Source organism: Giraffa tippelskirchi, chromosome 11 (assembly GCF_054371585.1).
Source record: "Giraffa tippelskirchi isolate mGirTip1 chromosome 11, T2T-mGirTip1v1.2.pri, whole genome shotgun sequence".
In the NCBI taxonomy this organism is placed as follows: domain Eukaryota; kingdom Metazoa; phylum Chordata; class Mammalia; order Artiodactyla; family Giraffidae; genus Giraffa; species Giraffa tippelskirchi.
Window position 1 is genome coordinate 28,010,407 of NC_137285.1, and position 20,279 is coordinate 28,030,685.

Genomic DNA, 20,279 nt, shown 5'->3' on the forward strand with positions numbered 1-20,279 from the left:
AATAAACACAATTTCAAAAAAGAATATTGTTATCAAAAATAATAGAAACCTAATCTACTGAATGAACTTAGAACCATCTGGAATCCAATATTGGCAGTGCAGTGATCAGTAACTTGGTATTGACATGTCACATAATACCCCCACAAGGTCACAGAGACTCTGTGACCTTGAGTTAAAATGTACATTTAAAGGGCACATGTGACTGAGAGTCTGGGGGTCTTGCAACTTGACAACACTTAGCAGCTCTGAGCACCTGTAAAAGGCTTGATATCAATGCTTTGATCAATAGTTTTGATGATAGAAAACGAGACAGTATAACCATGATATGACTCTTGACTTTATGTCAAGATTGTCTCTCAGTTTGTTAAGATTTACTCAGTCTTATTCAGAGAACTTCTAAGCCATGATTTGTCAAGATCTAGTTTTTTAAAAAATTTTAAATTAAATTATTTTATTGATGTATAGTTGATTTACAATGCTGTGCTGATGGAGAACAGTGTGGAGATTCCTTAAAAAACTGGGAATAGAACTGCCATATGACCCAGCAATCCCACTGCTGGGCATATACACCGAGGAAACCAGAATTGAAAGAGACGTGTGTACCCCAATGTTCATCGCAGCACTGTTTACAATAGCCAGGACATGGAAGCAACCTAGATGTCCATCAGCAGACGAATGGATAAGGAAGCTGAGGTACATATACACAATGGAATATTACTCAGCCATTAAAAAAAATACATTTGAATCGGTTCTACTGAGATGGATGAAACTGGAGCCCATTATACAGAGTGAAGTAAGCCAGAAAGAAAAACAACAATACAGTATACTAATGCATATATATGGAATTTGAAAGATGGTAACTATAACCCTATATGCGAGACAGAATAAGAGACACAGATGCATAGAACAGTCTTATGGACTCTGAGGGAGAAGGTGAGGGTGGGACGTTCTGGGAGAATAGCATTGAAACATGTATATTATCATATGTGAAACAGAACACCATTCCATGTTCAATGCATGAGACAAGGGCTCAGGGCCGGGGCAATGGGATGACCCAGAGGGATGGGATGGGGAGGGAGGTGGGTGGGGGGTCCAGGAAGGGGAACACATGTAAACCCATGGCTGATTCATGTCAATGTATGGCAAAAACTATTACAATATTGTAAAGTAATTAGCCCCCAACTAAAATAAATAAATTTATAAAAAATAAATAAATAAATAAATAAATAAAATAAAATGAACAAATCGCCAGTCCAGGTTCAATGCATGATACAGGGTGCTCGGGGCTGGTACACCAGGATGACCCAGAGGGATGGGATCGGGAGGGAAGTGGGAGGGAGGTTCTGGAAGGGGAACACATGTACACCCATGGCGGATTCATGTCAATGTATGGCAAAACCAATACAATATTGTAAAGTAAAAAAATAGATAAATAAATAAATTTTTTTAAAAAAGAAAAAAAAAATTTTTAATTAAATTATTTTATTGATGTATAGTTGATTTACAATGCTGTGCTGATTTCTACTGTATAGCAAGGTGATTCAGTTATACATATATGTATACACTCTTTTTCACATTCTTTTCCATTATGGTTTATTACAGGGTATTGAATCGAGTTCCCTGTGCTATACAATAGTTCCTTGTTGTTTACACATTCTATACATAATAGTTTGCAAGTCAAGATCAGTTTTGAAGTGTTTTCAAAATTTTAGTTTTCAGGAGAGCAATCAAGAATGTGTGATTTTCTTGAAAAATAAGTGACAATAGATCCTAGAGTCAAATTTCTCCCTATAACATTGCAGTGTTTCCTTGAGTAGGAAGTGAGGAATGACATCAGAGTGAGCATCTTAAGGCCCTGTGAGCTGGCACCCTCTCTGATCTGAACCTCCTTCCTACTAGACTCATGACAATGAGTGGCTTGGGGCACATCATTCTCTGTGTGGAGCAGACTAGGAAAACCATCTTTACTCTGAAGAATGATTTGGACCCTCAATTTCAGACCAGTCAAGGGAACTCAGACCTCAAAGAACTTGTAGTCAAGGAGTACGTGTATGTTAAGCCACTCAGTTGTGTCCTACTCTTTCTGATCCTATGAACTGTAGCCCCCCAGGCTCTTTATTGAACTATAGTTGATTTGCAATATTAGTTTCAGGTATACAACATAATGATTCAATATGTTTATAGATTATATACCATTTAAAGTTATTGCATTCCATGGGATTCTCCAGGCAAGAATACTGAAGTGGGTAGCCATTCCCTTCTCCAGGGAATCTTCCTGACACAGGGATTGAACCTGGGTCTCCTGTATTGCAGGCAGATTCTTTTACCTTCTGAGCCACCAAGGAAGCCTAAGGAGTAGACAGGTGTACACAAAATGCTACAATAAAGTATCTAAGCCCTAAAAATTCATATGAACAAAACAGACAAAACTCAAATTTCATTCAGCGTTTGGGCATGGGAAGGGAAGACCTCACACATGAGAGGAAGTGAAAGCAGGCAAGGGGAGTGGGTTCGATCCAGGACAGTGCCAACACCACTCTTGGCTTCTCTAGTCTCAATGGTAAGAAAAAACCTCCATGGAAGGGTCTTCAAGGCGCTGAGGCTGGAACTTGCTCACAACAGAGCCAACTTTACCTGCATCCTGGAGCTGGAGATGCCTCTTGGGGAGAATAGATGTATAGGAGAGTCCACTGCAGCAGGGGTCCCGAAAGTATACACCGACAACAGAATTGGCCTTTGATCTCTCCCTGGACCACAGATCAGAGACAGAGGAACTTGTTCTTGTGCATTGCCAAGGCCACCATTTCTCCACTTGGTCTTTTTAATCTATTCTTTACTTCATTCTAAATCTCTTCTTTATTCCTTTCAGTCTCCACATCAGCTACACTCATCTGCTTTCAGTCCTTCTGACTTGCTGTTTGCTGTCCTCAGGGATCTTGCATATATTGTTCCTTCTGTGGAAAATCCTCTTCCTTCCCTGACACTCCATCCAATTCCCATGCACCCTTCGTATCTCAACTCCAATTTCACTCTCTCTGACCACATCTCCACCTCTCACCTGCACCTGCAAAGATCAGGTTCACATATTTCTCTGTACTTTCCTTTTGTAGCACTTGGCTTGTAGTACTTTCTAACTATGGGGCTGTGGGCAAAATCTTAAACTGTTTTGCTCACCACCGTATTTTGTTAATATGTAGCTAGACTCTATTTAATAAATAAAAAGTATCATTAAATCCATTTGAAAAGGTCCTCTTTGAGAACACTCCCCTAGACTCTTGTGTTTACTTCTGTGATATCCCCCATATCTGAACCTCAGCATGCAATTCTCAACCAGATGTTTTATTCATTTTCCATTGCACCTTCTCTTCTGTAACCTCAAGTATCCAAAGAAAAATAATCTTAGCTTTTTTAAGAGTAAGACTTAAGGGAAAAAACCCTTAGTGTCCACTTTTCATCTTTGCTATTCTTTTGATATATCTAACTTGACAGTTACAAAAATTTTCTTCTGAGAAAGAAAAGTGCTCTGAACTGCTGGCCCTTCTAATGTGGGGCATAGGAAATTTCTGTTATAAACAGAGGAAGTCAGATGTTTCCTTTTCCACAACTTCTAAGAAAATTATTATTGTTAACATCTATTCCCACCTAGGAATAAAAGGAATTTAATATAAATCCAAGAAAATTCCTCATCACAGAAGTTGATTTGGTTCATCTAGAGAAACAGAGGTCAAATCACATTCTCATCAACTTGATGGGAATATTTGCAGTTTGTACACAAGATAGAGAAGCATAATTTAATTATTGATAAGAAATACCATTTGTTGGTAATGTAAGAACATGATTTTATGTTTATCAAATATTTGAATCTTGTAATGATAATAGTGAGTCTCTATAGATGAAATGACAGCCTTGAAGTCAAACACTTGTCCAGAGCTTTGTAACTGTCAGCTGCCTGAGTCTTCCCATGTAACTTATAGTCTAAACCAGAATTTCTGAGAGTACAGAGAATACTACAAGTAACTGAAATTATGCAACTTTTGACATGTTTATGTTTTCTAATAAGACAGCATTAGTATATTATGGAGACATGTATTTTTTAAAAATATGTCTATTTTCTTTTTTTTTTAATTTTTTTTATTTATTTTTTTATTTTATAAATTTATTTATTTTAGTTGGGGGCTAATTACTTTACAATATTGTAATAGTTTTTGCCATACATTGACATGAATCAGCCATGGGTTTACATGTGTTCCCCTTCCTGGACCCCCCACCCACCTCCCTCCCCATCCCCTCCCTCTGGGTCATCCCATTGCCCTGGCCCTGAGCCCTTGTCTCATGCATCGAACATGGAATGGTGTTCTATTTTCTTTTTTAAGTAACTAATTAATGTTGGCTTTACTGGATCTTTGTTGCTGCACATGAGCTTTCTCTAGTTGTGGCAAGCAGAAACTACTCTCTAGCTGCAGTGCATGGGCTTCTCATGAAGTGGCTTCTCTTGTTACAGAGCATGGGCTGTAGGATGCACAGGCTTCAGTAGCTGTGGTGTGCAGGTTCAGTAGTTACAGCACATGGGCTTAGTTGTTCCACAGCATGTGGGATCTTTCTGGGCCTGAGATCATAGAGCACTCCTTCTCTCCATGTTACCTCAAAATCAATAGGGCTCTTATATAACTGAAATTTGCTACAAAATGCAGACTCTCTCTGAAGCCCAGAATCAAGAGATGAAAACAAGAACAGTGAAGGAATTTGAAGCCTCTTGCCCCTACAGCTCAAGTAAACAGCAAGAAAACCCCAATGCTTCTCATAATAAAACTTCTCAGACTAAAGGCCAATTTCCTTCCATTTCTACTAGTCAATACAAAATGTCCATCTTTTTCCAGAAAATTACAAGGCATGCCAAAGGCAAGAAAAGACATGATCTGAAGAAACAAATGAAGCATCAGAAGCAGATATGACACAGATGTTGGAATCATCAGGCAAGGAATTTGAAGTAAGTAAAATTAGTACGTTTAAGTCTCTAATGAGGAGAAGACAATGTATAAGAACAGATGGGTAATGTAAGCAGAGAAATGGGAACTCTAAGACAAAGTCAAAAAGGGATACAAATTAACTTATCTACAAAACAGAAATAGAGTCAAAGATGTAGAAAACATCTGTGGTTACCGAGGATAAGCAGGGGTAAGCAGGGGGAGGGATAAATTGGGAGACTGGGGTTGATGTATACACATGTGTGCATGCTCAGTCATGTCTGGCCCTTGGCGACCCCATGGACTGTAGCCCTCCAGGCTCCTCTGTCCATGGGATTTTTCAAGCAAGAATACTGGAGTGGGTTGCCATCTCCTCCTCTAGGGGATCATCTTCCTGACCCAGGGATCTAAACCATGTCTCCTGTGTTTCCCACATTGGCAGGTGAATTCTTTACCAATGAGCCACCTGGGAAACCCTGACATACATATACACACTACTATATATAAAATAGATAACTAATAAAGACCTGTTGTATAGTGCGGGGAAATCTACTCAATGCTCTGTGATGACCTATATGGGAAAAGAATTAGAAAAAGAGTTGATATATGTATACATATAATTGATTCACTTTGCTATACCCCTGAAACTAGCACAACATTGCAAATCAACCCTACTCCAATAAAGATTTTTTAAAGAAAGAAATTGTAGAAGTCAAAAAAAGTACAACAGAAATGAATGTTTTTGACTGATTTTTTTTTAGTAGAATATGACTCAGTCAAAGAAAGAATCAGGAAATATGAAGATACGTCAGTGGGATCTTTAAAGCCAAAATGCAAAGACAAAGAAAGAACAAACAAAAAGAATAGAACACTTAAGAACTATGGGGAAATTTAAGAATGTAAAACATATATATAATTGAAATACCAGAAGGAGAAAAAAAGGGAACAGAGCAGAAGAAATATATAAGTAATAATGGTGGAGAACTTCCTAAAATTAATGACAGACGCTAAAGCACTGATACAGAAAAGTTTGGAGAACACCAAGCAGAAGAAATTCCAAGAAAAGTGCCACTTAGACACATAATACTCAAGCCACAAAAATACAAAGAAAAAGAAAAAATCTTTAAAGATACTGCAGGAAGGGAGGGAATGCTGTCTGAAAAAGAATAAGGTTAAGAATCACATTGCACTTCTCATCAGAAACTGCAAGAAGAAACAGGAGTAAGATAACATGTTAAAAGAAAAAACATCCTCTGAGCTAGAATTATACATCCAGCAAACTTAACTTTTGTAAGTGAAGGGAAAATAAAGACTTTCTCAGACAAACAAAAACTGAAGATATCCACTGTCAACAGACCTGGCCAGTAAAAAATGTGAAAAGAAAGTTTTCAGAAAGAAAGAAAATTCTAAGGTCAGAAACTTAGATCTACTTAAATAAAGGAAGTGCTGGAGAAAGAATAAAGGTATTTTTTTTCTTATTTTAATTTATTTAAAATACAACTGCTTTTTAAAGGAACAATAGTAGGATATATCGGAGAAGGCAATGGCACCCCATTCCAGTACTCTTGCCTGGAAAATCCCATGGATGGAGGAGCCTGGTGGGCTGCTGTCTGTGGGGTCGCACAGAGTTGGACACGACTGAAGCAACTTAGCAGTAGCAGCAGTAGGATATGTTGAGTTTTTATAACTTATGTATAATGTAAGTGGCATGAGTGACCTAATGTCATAGGGATGGGAAGGAGAATTGGTAATATTTTGTTATAAGTTACCTACACCACATATGAATCAGTATAGTGTTATTTGAAGGATAACAGATTAATTAAAAAGTAGTAAAACAAACAAACAAAAAAACCTTTAGGACAAGCACTCACTTTTATAGAGACAAGTATAACTGATACACTAAGATAAGAGATAAAATGAAGTCATGTAAAAATGTTCATTAAGCCAGAGAAGACAGAAAACAGGAGAAGGAAAGAAACAATGAATGCATGCAATGAATAGAAAACAGTTACAAATTTGGTAGATACTAATCCAAATATATCAATAAACACCTTAAGTATAAGTTGTATAGATATAATAAGACACACAGATTGTATAATGGATTAAAAAAGACTCAGTTATACATTATCTATGAGAAGCCCACTTTAAATATAAAAAACTGAGCTAAAAATAAAGCAATGGAGAAAGAAATACCATGGTAACACCAATCAAAAGAAAACTGTAGCAGCTGAATTAATCTAAGAGCAAGCCGACTTCAGCACAAGGAAAACTATCAAGTATCTAGGGTGGATTTTGACAAGCATAAGAAAATGAATATCAAAAAGTAGTGCATATTGCAATGAACTTTAAAGGAGGGAAAGCAGAGAAAATCAAATCAAAAGCTGGTCATTTGAAAGTATAAATAAAACTGATAAATCTCTCAGTCAGTCTAATAAATAAAAAAATAGAGAAGACACATATTATACATATCAGAAATGAGAGAAGGGCTATTATTATTGCTTTCATGGACATTAAAGAGTGATAAAAGAATGTTATGAACAACTCTATGCCCATAAATTTGATAACTTAGATGAAATGGACCAATTCCTTGAAAGACATAAATTACCAAAATTCACACAAGGCAAAATAGATGAGCTGAATAGACTTAACGGCTATCAAAGAAATCAAATTAAAAAATAAATAACTTTCCAGAAAATAAATCACCAGGCCCTGATGGTTTCACTGGTGATTTCTACCAAACATGTAAGGAATAAATGATAATATTCTATGTAACTTTTTCAGAAAATAGGAGCAGAGGGAACATCTCCTAATTCATCCTATGAAACCAATATTAACCTAATATTAAAACCAGGTAGACGTTACAAGAAAGGAAAACTACAGACCAAAGTGTATAGTGTGGAAAGGAAGAGGCTGAATGATGGGATTCTGGGGAAAAAAATAAGATATCTTATAAAACTAAGGGAATATGGATACACTATGGAATTACATAATAATTTGTCAATATTGACTTACCATCATTGTTGTTCAGTCATGTCCCACTCTTTGTGACCCTGTGGACTATAGCACTCCAGCCTTCCTTGTCCTTCACTATCTCCCAAAGTTTGCTCAAACTCATGTCCATTGAGTCGGTGATGCCATCCAACCATCTCATCCTCTGTCATCCTCTTATCCTCCTGCCTTCAACCTTTCCCAGCATCAGGGTCTTTTCCAGTGAACTGGCTCTTTGCATCAGGTGGCCAAAATGTTGGAGCTTCAGCATCAGTCCTTCCAATGAATATTCAGGCTTGATTTCCTTTGGGGTTTTTAACTGCTTTGATCTCTTTGTTGTCCAAGGGACTCTCAAGGGTCTTTTCCAGCACCACAGCTTGAAAGGGTCAATTTTTTAGTGTTCAGCCTTTTTTATGGTCCAACTCTCACATCCATACATGACTACTGGAAAAACCATAGCTTTGACTAGATGAAACTTTGCCGGCAAAGTGATGTCTCTGCTTTTCAATGCGCTGTCTAGGTTTGTCATAGCTTTTCTTCCAAGGAGGGTCTTTTTTAATTTCATGGCTGCAGTCACTGTACACAGTGATTTTAGAGCCCAAGAAAATAAAGTCTGTCACTGATTCCATAACTGGCTTATTAATTATATCAAATGTGTGATATTAATATAAGATGTAAAATCATAGGAGAAACTGAATGTGGGGTATATAGAAACTCAGTGTACTAATTTGAATTTTTCTATAAATATAAAACTGTTTTTAAAAATAAAAGTATTGAAAAATAAAGTTTCACTCTATAAAAGAGTATTAAGAGAATAAACAGATGAGTATATTTACTTCTTATGACAAACATGGTTTATAACTATAAGTGAACAAGTAAACTTTTCTAAAAAAGTTACATTCAACACAGAGAGTGAAGGAAAATGAAGAAACAGAGAAATATATTTCAAATGAAAGGACAGATAAAACCTCAGAAAAAGATATTACTGAACTGGAGATAAGTGATTTACCTGATAAACTGTTCAAAGGGTGCAAATGTCTAGTATTTACAAAATAAATGTCACAATGTATTGCATAGTTACTATAGTTAGTAATTCTGTCTTTTGTATTTGAAAGGTGCCAAGAGAGTAAGATTTAAAAGTTCTCATCACAAGAAAAAATGTGTAACTGTGAGGTAATTCATGTTAACTAGAGTTCTGGTGGTGATACTCGTAATATATACAAATATCAAATATTTGCTATTATACAAATACTAATTTGTATAAATTGATACAGCCACTATGGAGAACAATATGAAGGTTCCTTAAAAAACTAAAAGTAGAGCTGCCATATGACCCCGCAATTCCACTCCTGGGCATATATCCAGAGAAAAACATGATCTGAAAGCTTACAAGCATTCCAATGTTCATTGCAGCACTGTTTACAATAGTCAAGACATGGAAGTAACCTAAATACCCATCGACAGAGGACTGGATAAAGAAGATGTGGTACATATATACAACAGAGTATTACTCATTAAAAAGAATGAAATAATACAATTTGCAGCAACATGGATGGACCTAGAGAGTGTCGTACTGAGTAAAATAAGTCAGATAGAGAAGAAGACATATTTTATAACATCTCTTATACCTGGAATCTAAAAAGAAATGATACAAATGATCTTACTTACAAAACAGAAAGAGATGCACAGACTTAGAAAGCAAACTTATGGTTGCCTGAGGGGAGGGGATAGTTAGGGAGTTTGGGGAAGTCATGAAAACACTGGTATATTCAAAATGGAAAATCAGCAAGGACCTATTGTATAGCACATGGAACTCTACTCAATGTTATGTGCCAGCTTGGATGGGAGGGGGGTTTGTGGGAAAATGGATACGTGAATATGTATGACTGAGTTTCTTCACTATACACCTGAAACTACCACAACATTGTTAATTGAATATAACTCAACACAAAATAAAAAGTTTAAAGTTTGAAAAAAAACAAAAACATTATGTTGTACACCTGAAATTAATACACTACTACATGTCAGTTATGTCTCAAATGAAAAATAACAGAGTACAATATAAATGTTATAAAGATTCTCACCAAGTTCAGGAGAACAATGGGTGAACAAAGTGAGAACTTCAACAAGGAGGTAGAAAATAAAGGAAAATACGAACTTGAAGTCCCAGAGCTGGAGAGTACAATATCTGAACTGGAAAACACAGTAGAGGGTTCAACAGCAAACCAGATAAAACAGAAGGAAGGGCCAGTGAACCAGAAGACAGGGCAATGGAACTCATTCAGTCAGAATGGCAGAAAAAAAAAAAGAATGAAAGAGTGAATAGCATAAAGGACTTCAGTGATATAGCTCAAAGCCCTTGAAAATATTGAAAAAAAATAACATAATAGGAATGTTCTTTGCCTCTTTTAGGAAATAGGATTAAAATAGAATAGATTATCGACGTAAAATATGGAATAAGTATAAATTCAAGTTGTTATATGCACACAGATATAGAAATATTTTCTAGCCTAAACAAAAGGCGACGTTTACCCAGTGCTTTCTTTACTTGTGCTCAGAGAACCAGCACAAGTGCTAAAAGTGTCTGTTTCTGGGGTTTTATCCTCTTTTCTCAACCTAACTTTAATCAAGGTTAAGTTATACAAAATTAAGTATTTGAATTTAGATTTTTAATTTCCACTTAATAGATGACCCCATCCTTAATTTATGGAAGCATATTTCTAGCACATATGGAAGAAGTGAAAGAGAAGATTCTTTTCTAAATTTTATCCCACCCTCTGACCTTCCTATGACATTAGTATGATTTCAGGTTATAACAGCAAGAGTGAAAGAGATGAGCTAGCCTCACCCGCACCCCATATGGGAGGGAAGCTTAGACACGAGATGTTAGAAAGCTTATAATCTGCAAACAGAGTCTCCTCAACAAATGGTATGACTGCTTCATGTCAAACTGATAACCATAAAATAGGTGTAAATAGGGCTCACAAAGAAAATTAAGAGTTTCTTGAAAAAATCACTTCAAGCACAAATTATTTATTGGAAGCTAATGAGCTTCTGAGAAAGGTAATAGCCTGCAGCATTCCAGTTTAGAGCAGTCTTACTACTGATGCTTCCCTGGTGGCTCAGTGGTTAAGAATCCGCCTGCCAATGCATGAGACATGGTCTCGATCCCTGAGTCAGGAAGATCCCCCGGAGGAGGAAATGGTAATCCACTCAGGTATTCCAGTATTCTTGCCTGGGAAATCCTGTAGACAGAAGAGCCTGTCAGGCTACAGTCCATGGGGTCACAAAAGAGTTGGACACGACTTAGAGACTAAACAACAACAAATACTACTGAAGCAACAAAAGGAAAAATTATAATCAAGTAAAATATGTAAGCTAGGAACACTGATTGTATGTTAACTGTTAATCTGCTGCATGTGATTCACCAGGACTGTGTCTGCTGTTCCACTTACTCAACCACATGGCCGTCTTAGTTGTTCATGTTCTTTGTTATTGCTTCCCTGTTATCTATAGAGATGACTGGTATTGATAACTTCCCTTCCTTAATATTAGGGAAAAGTCCAATATTCTCTCAATGTCTCTCCTTTCACTGACCCACAATTATGGCTCCAAACACACAAAAGTCCGTTCTCCAGAGACCACTGTTCCTACTGTACATCATGACTCTGACCTTGCTTTACAAGGAATAGAGGCCCCTCACGATAAAACTTGAGGGGAAACACATTGAGAAAAGATGTGCAGCATCTGACAGTGCTGAAGAGCCTATGGGTGAGGTGAGAGGAGGCTCTGTGTTCAGTAAAGTGTGTCCTCTTTACTGAGAACACATGTGTGTGTGCAGGAGGGTGGAGGGTGCAGGAGGAGCGGTCTTGATGGAGAAGGAAACAGTCAGAGACAATTTGCCAGGAGAAATTCTTGTTCCATGCCTGCTCTCCCAACATCATTATTATTAGCACACTCTCCATTCTCATAAATGATGCAGTTTAGACAATAAATCATTCTGTCAGCCAAGGATCAGTCACCAATTCTCAGTTTTTGAGTAACTTAATGTAGCCAAGATCTTTCATCTACTAATGATGCCTGCCTTATTTTACTACTTTCCCATACTTAAGTTTCTAGCAAATATGTTAAATTATTTTTCATAGTAAATTATTTCCATATTTTAGCTGACAATTCCTAATGTCCTTAAAATTATCCCAATCTATCCACCAGTCTCACCTTGCATGAAGAAAGGAAAATTGAGACACAGCAACTTTACCACTATGATTCTGTTTTCCCATCTAGCAACAATGTTCTAATATACCACATTTCTAGTTACTTTAATTTACTCATTTTAACTCCCCAAAGAATACAATCATAATATGCAGAAAGAGAGAAAGAACGAGAGAAAGCACATAAGTAAATATAACAAGGTTCCTGCTGCTCCACTATGATGAAAATAATTAACTTGACTTGATAACTAACTTATTAAAAGTGCCTGGACATGGCTTCTAGGCTAAAATTATTGTTATGCAAAAGCCATCAGTCTCAGAAGGTTCTTATATCTTTTGATCTTAGATAACAAATGCACAATGAAAGCAGATATAAAGTACTTTGGTATTGTTTATAGCGTTTGTTGAATTAGTAAAGATAATATAAAACCATTACTAAAGAGTATGAATATAGCTGTGAACTTTCTTATAAGCTTTTTTTCTTGCCTTCCTGATTCCCTTTGTTATAATTATCTAGCAATTATGTGTGACTCTTTAAGCAGTTTCTTTGTGTGTTTGTGTGTGTGAATGTGTGTGAGTGTTTTCATGGTCAGTATTGTTTGGTGTGTTGTTATTACAATAAGAAGTTTACTTTTTTTTCTTTTAAAGTACCACATGAGTCAAAAGAGGAATCAAGCACTAAGCTCTTTATTTTCTGAAATTTGAGAATATATACCTTAGAAAAAGCCAGGGCATGCAATAATATCTTCATCTTCATTTTCTCGACACCGAGTCACCTCTCACCATCCGCCTGCTCAGCAAACACCTGGGAGCCCTGCTCAGTGTCAGGCACCGTGCTGGGTGCCGCACGACTTTACAAGGTTACCCAACCTCTCGGAGCTGCAATTTCCTAGTCCATAAAATTGGAATAATAATTTAACTTCCACAGAAAATTAATGGAGAACCTGGAAATCCCAAATTAAGCTCATCAACTCTCTGAAATGACTCATGACCCTCTGTGGGCTCCTACACGCCCTCCAAGTATTTCTATTACATTCTGTGTATCTATTCTGCAATTATTTTTCAATGTCCTTTCTGCCCATGGACTGTTAACTCCAGGAGGGGCTATAATTAGATAACACCTCTTAAAATTCACAGCGGTTATGTTTCTAGGCAACTAAAATATTATTGAATCAAGTGAAATAATTAACTAATTAATTGAAGCATTACCTTTAAATGGCATTTGCTGTCTCATGAAATGGTAGACTATATGTTTAGATGTGTGAACTTAATTAATAAATATGAACTGTAATTGATTGAACTAATGTAATTGATGAACTAATTTTCCTCTCACTGTCTTGAGCTTTCTCAGTCTACCAACCAGCCCAAAAGGGACCCCCAGAGCTGTCTTTCCTCTCACTCACCTTCCCACAGTGTTCTTCTGCAACTTGCTCTTTTTCTAATACCATCTTTCTATGGCCAAACTCAGAACTGGTGGATTTATTTACAACTTAGATGAGCAAAGTCAATATCCTATAAAATATATTGTATGTAGTAATAGGCCAAAAACATACTGGTGTGGTGTTTGCAATTATGTTTTCAAGCTATGCTGTTACCCCAGATGGTTTGTCATGAGTCCTGCCCCTTGCTATGGTCTCTTTAGCACCACAAGCAGGGAACTTGGAAGCTACAGATCCCAGAATCCTTTTCCAACAGGCTTGAGTTTGGATTGTGAGTTCACCGGAGGTTTAGCCAGCAGAGAGAAGGAGCATCTCTGGTGCCCTGGGCAGCAGCAGACACAGAGGGACTTGTGTCCCCCGTGTGCAGGCAGCTGGCATCACCAACACCTTCTTCTGATCCCCATACTCCCCGCCCAGGTCTTCATACAGCTCTGTCTAAAATGCAAGTGATTTCTGTTTTCCTGAAAAGAAACAATCTGACATAGTGATCATAATAAAATGCATATTTTATGCCTGAGATAGTGAAACGATGACTTATTGGTTAGACAGTGACTTCCCTTCCCTCCTACCTCTCCACCCTGTGTCCATCGTCTTTCTCTGCTTTATTTTTCTCACACCACACACCACCATTTGATGACCTACATGTTTTGTTAATATTTTTAATTGTCCCTCATAGAGGAAGCACCATGGCAACAAAGGTCTTTGTTTAACACATTGTTAAGTCTCCAGTTTCTAGAACAGTGCCTGCTGTGTGATTGTTTTTCCACCAAAATATTTTAATGGATGGGTGGTTCTGAGGGAGAGAATTTGTGTTTGCTTCTGCCAGGCTCCTGCAGTCTTCCCAACACAGGATCACTTTTAAATTCAAGGTTCCACCTGCGGAGTTTCAAGCCACTGAATACGTATGAATTTCTGAGCTGAAACCGTGGACGTGCAGGCTTCAGATCAGGAAAACTCAGGAGAGACTGTCTTCTCTAGGTTCTGAACCAACACTGAGGAGAAAATGCACCCCTACTGTGCAAGACTTCTATTGTGGCAGCACTTCCTATCTGTGCTGGTTCTGTCTTGTTCCCCTGTCCGAGTTCCCAGGCCCTCACCCACAGCGTCAGGTGATGAGCTCCCAGGAACTCCTGCTACTGTGCTTGCTACCAGTGAGGCCCTTTTTCCCCCTCTCTATTCCTTGCTTCAGCTTGTTACTGTTTCTGGACATCCAGCCTGCTTAAACCCTAAAATCCCGTTTTAATTTTACCCAGCGTCATCAGCGGCTCTCTACCAGGGAGGGTTTCTCTACATGTCTGCCCCCGTGTTGGAAAGGGGAGGCCCTTTTAATTGCTTGCATTATTTCTATAATCAGACCAAAATAGATCCTCTGGAAAGGAAGAAGAATCTGGTAAGACACTACTTCCCATAGGTAATATTGTCAACTATTTAAACAGTGTATTTTATAAATATAAGAGCAGAAGCCATAACTGTCATTTTCATAAAGTGAGATTTCAACAAGTCTGCCTCTGCATAATCCGCCTTTTCTTTATGTCAAAACAGAGTTCTCTTTACTCTGAAACTCAGATCATTTTCTTGTTTTGAACCAGGGCTCAAGATACGCCTTTGGGCCCCATCCAGCGAGATGATCCCTTAAGAGCATCTTAGTCTCCTTGGATGCCTTTTGTAGCTTTGAGATCTATGTCTTTCGTGTTTCCCAGAAGAAGAAGCAAACACTCATGAGCAAGACTCAAAGGAAACATCTTGTCTTTGCAAGTAAAGTGAAAACCAAAAACAACAGTGATATCCATTCCTTAGATATTTCTGGCATAAACTCATCAGCTCACTAGTTCAATACATCCTCAGAGTGAGGATCTTGTGTTGGAATAATGAAAATGATCAAGACATACTCCCATGAGACTGCTCAGGGAGAGGCATATTATTTTTGTCATGCCATATTTTGTGGTTTTAAATTATAAAATAAAATATAGTAAGCAGAAAAAGATTTGTTTTTAATTTTTAATTAAATTTATCTATTTTTATTTGAAGGATAATTGCTTTACAGTATTGTGTTGGTTTCTGCCAAACATGAACATGAATCAGCCATAGGTATACAGATGTCCCCTCCCTCTTACAGCTCCCTCCCACCTTTCTCCCCATCCCACCCCTCCAGGCTGCCGCAGAGTCCCGGTTAGAGGTCCCTGAGTCATACAGTAAATTCCCATTGGCTATCTATTTTACATATGGTAGTGTATATGTTTTCACGTTTTTCTCTCCCTTTGCCCCACCCTCTCCTTCCTGCCCCTAACCTGTATCCATAAGTCTGTTCTCTATGTCTGCGTTTCCACTGCTGCTCTGCAAACAGGTTCATCAGTACCGTCTTTCTAGATGCCGTATGTATGTGTTAGTATATGATATTCTTTTTCTTTCTGACTTACTTCACTCTGTATAATAGGCTCTAGGTTCATTTACCTCATTAGAACTGACTCAAACGTGTTCCTTTTTATGGCTGAGTAATATTCCATCGTATATATGCACCACAGCTTCTTTATCCATTCATCTGTTGATGGACATCTAGGTTGCTTCCATGTTCTAGCTACTGTAAATAGTGCTGCAATGAACAATGGGGTACATGTGTCTTTTTCAACTGTGTTTTCCTCAGGGTATATGCCTAGGAGTGGGATTGCTGGGTCATATGGTAGTTTTAGTCCTAGTTTTTTGAGGAATCTCCATACTGTGAAAGCAGAGAAAGTTTTATCTGTATTTGAAAGGAGACAGGGCATGTTACTGACTAGAATATTCTTTTCGTTCCTTTTACCAAAAAATCAATGTTGAAAACATGTTTTTCTACATAGATGACTCTCTTTCCTGTAGGTCAGTATGTCATATTGATTTGAAATGTTCCTCTTAAAACTTAAGGGCTCAAATGGAGACATGGACTTAGAGAACAGACTTATGGATATGGGGTGAGGTGGGGAGGAGAGGGTGGGATGAATGGAGAGAGTAGCATGGAAATATAGACACTGCCATCTGTAAAACAGACAGCCAATGGGAACTTGCTGTATGACTCAGGGAACTCAGACCAGGGCTCTGTGACAACCCAGAGGGGTGGGATGGAGAGGGAAGTGGGAGGGAGCTGTAAGAGAGAGGGGACATATGTATACCTATGGCTGATTCATGTTCATGTTTGGCAGAAACCAATACAATACTCTAAAGCAATTATCCTTCAATTAAAAATAAATAAATTTAAAGAACTTAAGGGCTCAAAGATTTTCCTGTATTCATATTTACATATAAAACCTCTTCTCATTTGGATTAAATGCATTCCTCTAAAAACGTTCGGAGAAGGCAATGGCACCCCACTCCAGTACTCTTGCCTGGAAAATCCCATGGACAGAGAAGCCTGGTAGGCTACAGTCCATGGGGTCGCTAAGAGTCAGACACGACTGAGCGACTTCACTTTCACTTTTCCCTTTCATGCACTGGAGAAGGAAATGGCAATCCACTCCAGTGTTCTTGCCTGGAGAATCCCAGGGATGGCAGAGCCTGGTGGGCTGCCGTCTATGGGGTCGCACAGAGTCAGACACGACTGAAGCGACTTAGCAGCAGCAGCAGCAGCAGCAAAAACGTTATTCTTTTAAGGCTGTGATTTTTTAAACTCCATTTCAATTCAGCTTTGCAGGACCCCCTGAAATCAGGAGATGATCAGCCTGGTAAGGAAGATGCTTCACCTGTAGGAGTTCTGGGTTTTTTTTCAAAGATCACTGACCAGACATGGCAGATGCTAAGGAATTTTCAGCTCTTTGTCAAAGGCTTATTTTCTAATATGCCCTGCCGTGAAAGGAAGCTGGGACAAGTCAAGTTTTGGTAACATTTGAATAATGGAGATAAGGTTACCTGAGTGTGATTGCCCTAATATTTTCTTTTATAAGCAGCTTTATTAATATACTTCCAATGCTTTGTCTACTTGTTTCAGGAATCTTCCTTTCTCTCCTTCTTTCCTCCTTTCCTTCCTTCCTGTCTTTCTTCCCTCTATCCCTGAATCAGTGTCTCCTCTCTTTCATTCTATAAGTGCATAAATAAATGGAAACTCATTATTATACCAGTTCTGTTACCTATTCCATTAGGACATCAAGCTATTGAAATTCATGTTCTCCACTGCTCACATGCAGCTTAAACTAGCATCAAACAAGGAAATTAAGGGAGTATATAAACAGCTTGAAGTGCCAATGTTGAACATCCTTTTGCATAACTGGGTTGGGAATGTGCACCCACTCAGGGACTTCTTCACTAAGACGTCTTTACTACCATGAAATATTTAGTGTTTCTGATTGTGATCCTCAACATCAGAATGATCTACAGGTGCTTGTTAAAATGTAGGATCCTGGGACCTGCAAGTACTCAGAGAATCAGATTTCATCAGCCTGAGCTGGGATTCTTTGTCTTGCACGATTAGCAAGCTCTTTGCAAGATGGGCAGAGGGATTCACATTCTGGTTTTAGAACTAGGCCACCTGAGTCTGAGCCCTGCTTTTGTCACTTGCTACCTGTGGATTTAGGGGAAATTGGTTAATTTCCTTATACTTCAATTTTCTTGTATGTAAAGCAGATATAATAATAGTACTCACCCCAAAGGATTTCTGGAGGAAAAGAATGACCTAACACATAGAGTGCTTGGAACAGTATCTGATATATAATTACATCCTACAGTGCAATCTACTATGATTCTTTCCTGACGATTAACATTTACAACCCCAGAAAATAATTCATTCATCTTTCTTTAAATAACTTGGAAAGTTGTTGATGTTGTTTTCAGCTCTCATTTTAAAGCCAGCTTTATTGAAATAAGTGTGTGTGTGCTAAGTCACTTCAGTTCAGTTCAGTTCAGTTACTCGGTCGTGTCTGACTCTTTGAGACCCCATGAACCACAGCACGCCAGGCCTCCCTGTCCATCACCAACTCCCGGAGTCCACCCAGACCCATGTCCATTGAGTCGGTGATGCCATCCAACCATCTCATTCTCTGTCGTCCCCTTCTCCTCCTGCCCTCAATCTTTCCCAGCATCAGGGTCTTTTCCGATGAGTCAGCTCTTTGCATCAGTGGCCAAAGTATTGGAGTTTCAGCTTCAACATCAGTCCTTCCAATGAACACCCAGGACTGATTTCCTTTGGGATGGACTGGTTGGATCTCCTTGCAGTCCAAGGGACTCTCAAGAGTCTTCTCCAACACCACAGTTCAAAAGCATCAATTCTTCCGCGCTCAGCTTTCTTTATACTCCAACTCTCACATCCATACATGACCACTGGAAAAACCATAGCCTTGACTAGATGGACCTTTGTTGGCAAAGTGATGTCCCTGCTTTTTAATATGCTGTCTAGGTTGGTCATAACTTTCCTTCCAAGGAGTAAGCATCTTTTCATTTCATGGCTGCAATCACCATCAGCAGTGATTTTGGAGCCCAGAAAAATAAAGTCAGCCACTCTTTCCACTGTTTCCCCATCTATTTGCCATGAAGTGATGGGACCAGATGCCATGATCTTAGTTTTCTGAATGTTGAGTTTTAAGCCAGTTTTTTCACTCTCCTCTTTCACTTTCATCAAGAGGCTCTTTAGCTTTTCTTCACTTTCTGCCATAAGGGTGGTATCATCTGCATGTCTGAGGTTATTGATATTTCTCCCGGAAATCTTGATTCCAGCTGTGCTTTATCCAGCCCAGCGTTTCTCATGATGTACTCTGCATAGAAGTTAAAGAAGCAGGGTGACAATACACAGCCTTGACGTACTCCTTTTCCTATTTGGAACCAGTCTGTTGTTCCATGTCCAGTTCTAACTGTTGCTTCCTGACCTGCATACAGGTTTCTCAAGAGATAGGTCAGGTGGTCTGGTATGCCCATCTCTTTCAGAATTTTCCACAGTTTATTGTGATCCACACAGTCGAAGGCTTTGGCATAGTCAATAAAGCAGAAATAGATGTTTTTCTGGAACTCTCTTGCTTTTTTGATGATCCAGCGGATGTTGGCAATTTGATCTCTGGTTCCTCTGCCTTTTCTAAAACCAGCTTGAACATCTGGAAGTTCATGATTCACATATTGCTGAAGCCTGGCTTGGAGAATTTTGAGCATTACTTTACTAGTGTGTGAGATGAGTCCAATGTGCAATTCTTTGCGACCCTATGGACTGTAGCCACCCAGGCTCCTCTGTCCATGGGATTCTCCAGGCAAGAATACTGAAGTAGGTTGCTGTGTCCTCCTCCAGGGAAATCTTCCAGACTCAGAGATTGAACCCACGTCTCTTACATCTCCTGCATTGGCAGGTAGTTTCTTTACTACTAGCGCCACCTGTACATACAATAAAACACCCATTTTAAGTACAAAATTTGATGAATTTTGATAAATACATACACCCACATCATCCCCACCACAATCATGATATAGAACATTTCCATCAGCCAGAAAGTACCTTCTGTCCCTTTGCTGGCGATTCCCAACCCTGGGTCTAGGCAACCAGGGTCTGCCCTCTGTCAGTATCGATTGGTTTTACCTTTCCTAGAATTTCATATAAATGGAAACATGACATATGTACTCTTTTTTGCCTGTTTTTCTTCTTTTTTTCCTCAGCATCGTTTCTGCGTTTCATCTGTGTTGCTGTCTAGATTAGTAGTTTCTTTTCTGCTACTGAGCTGTGTTTCATTTTATGGATG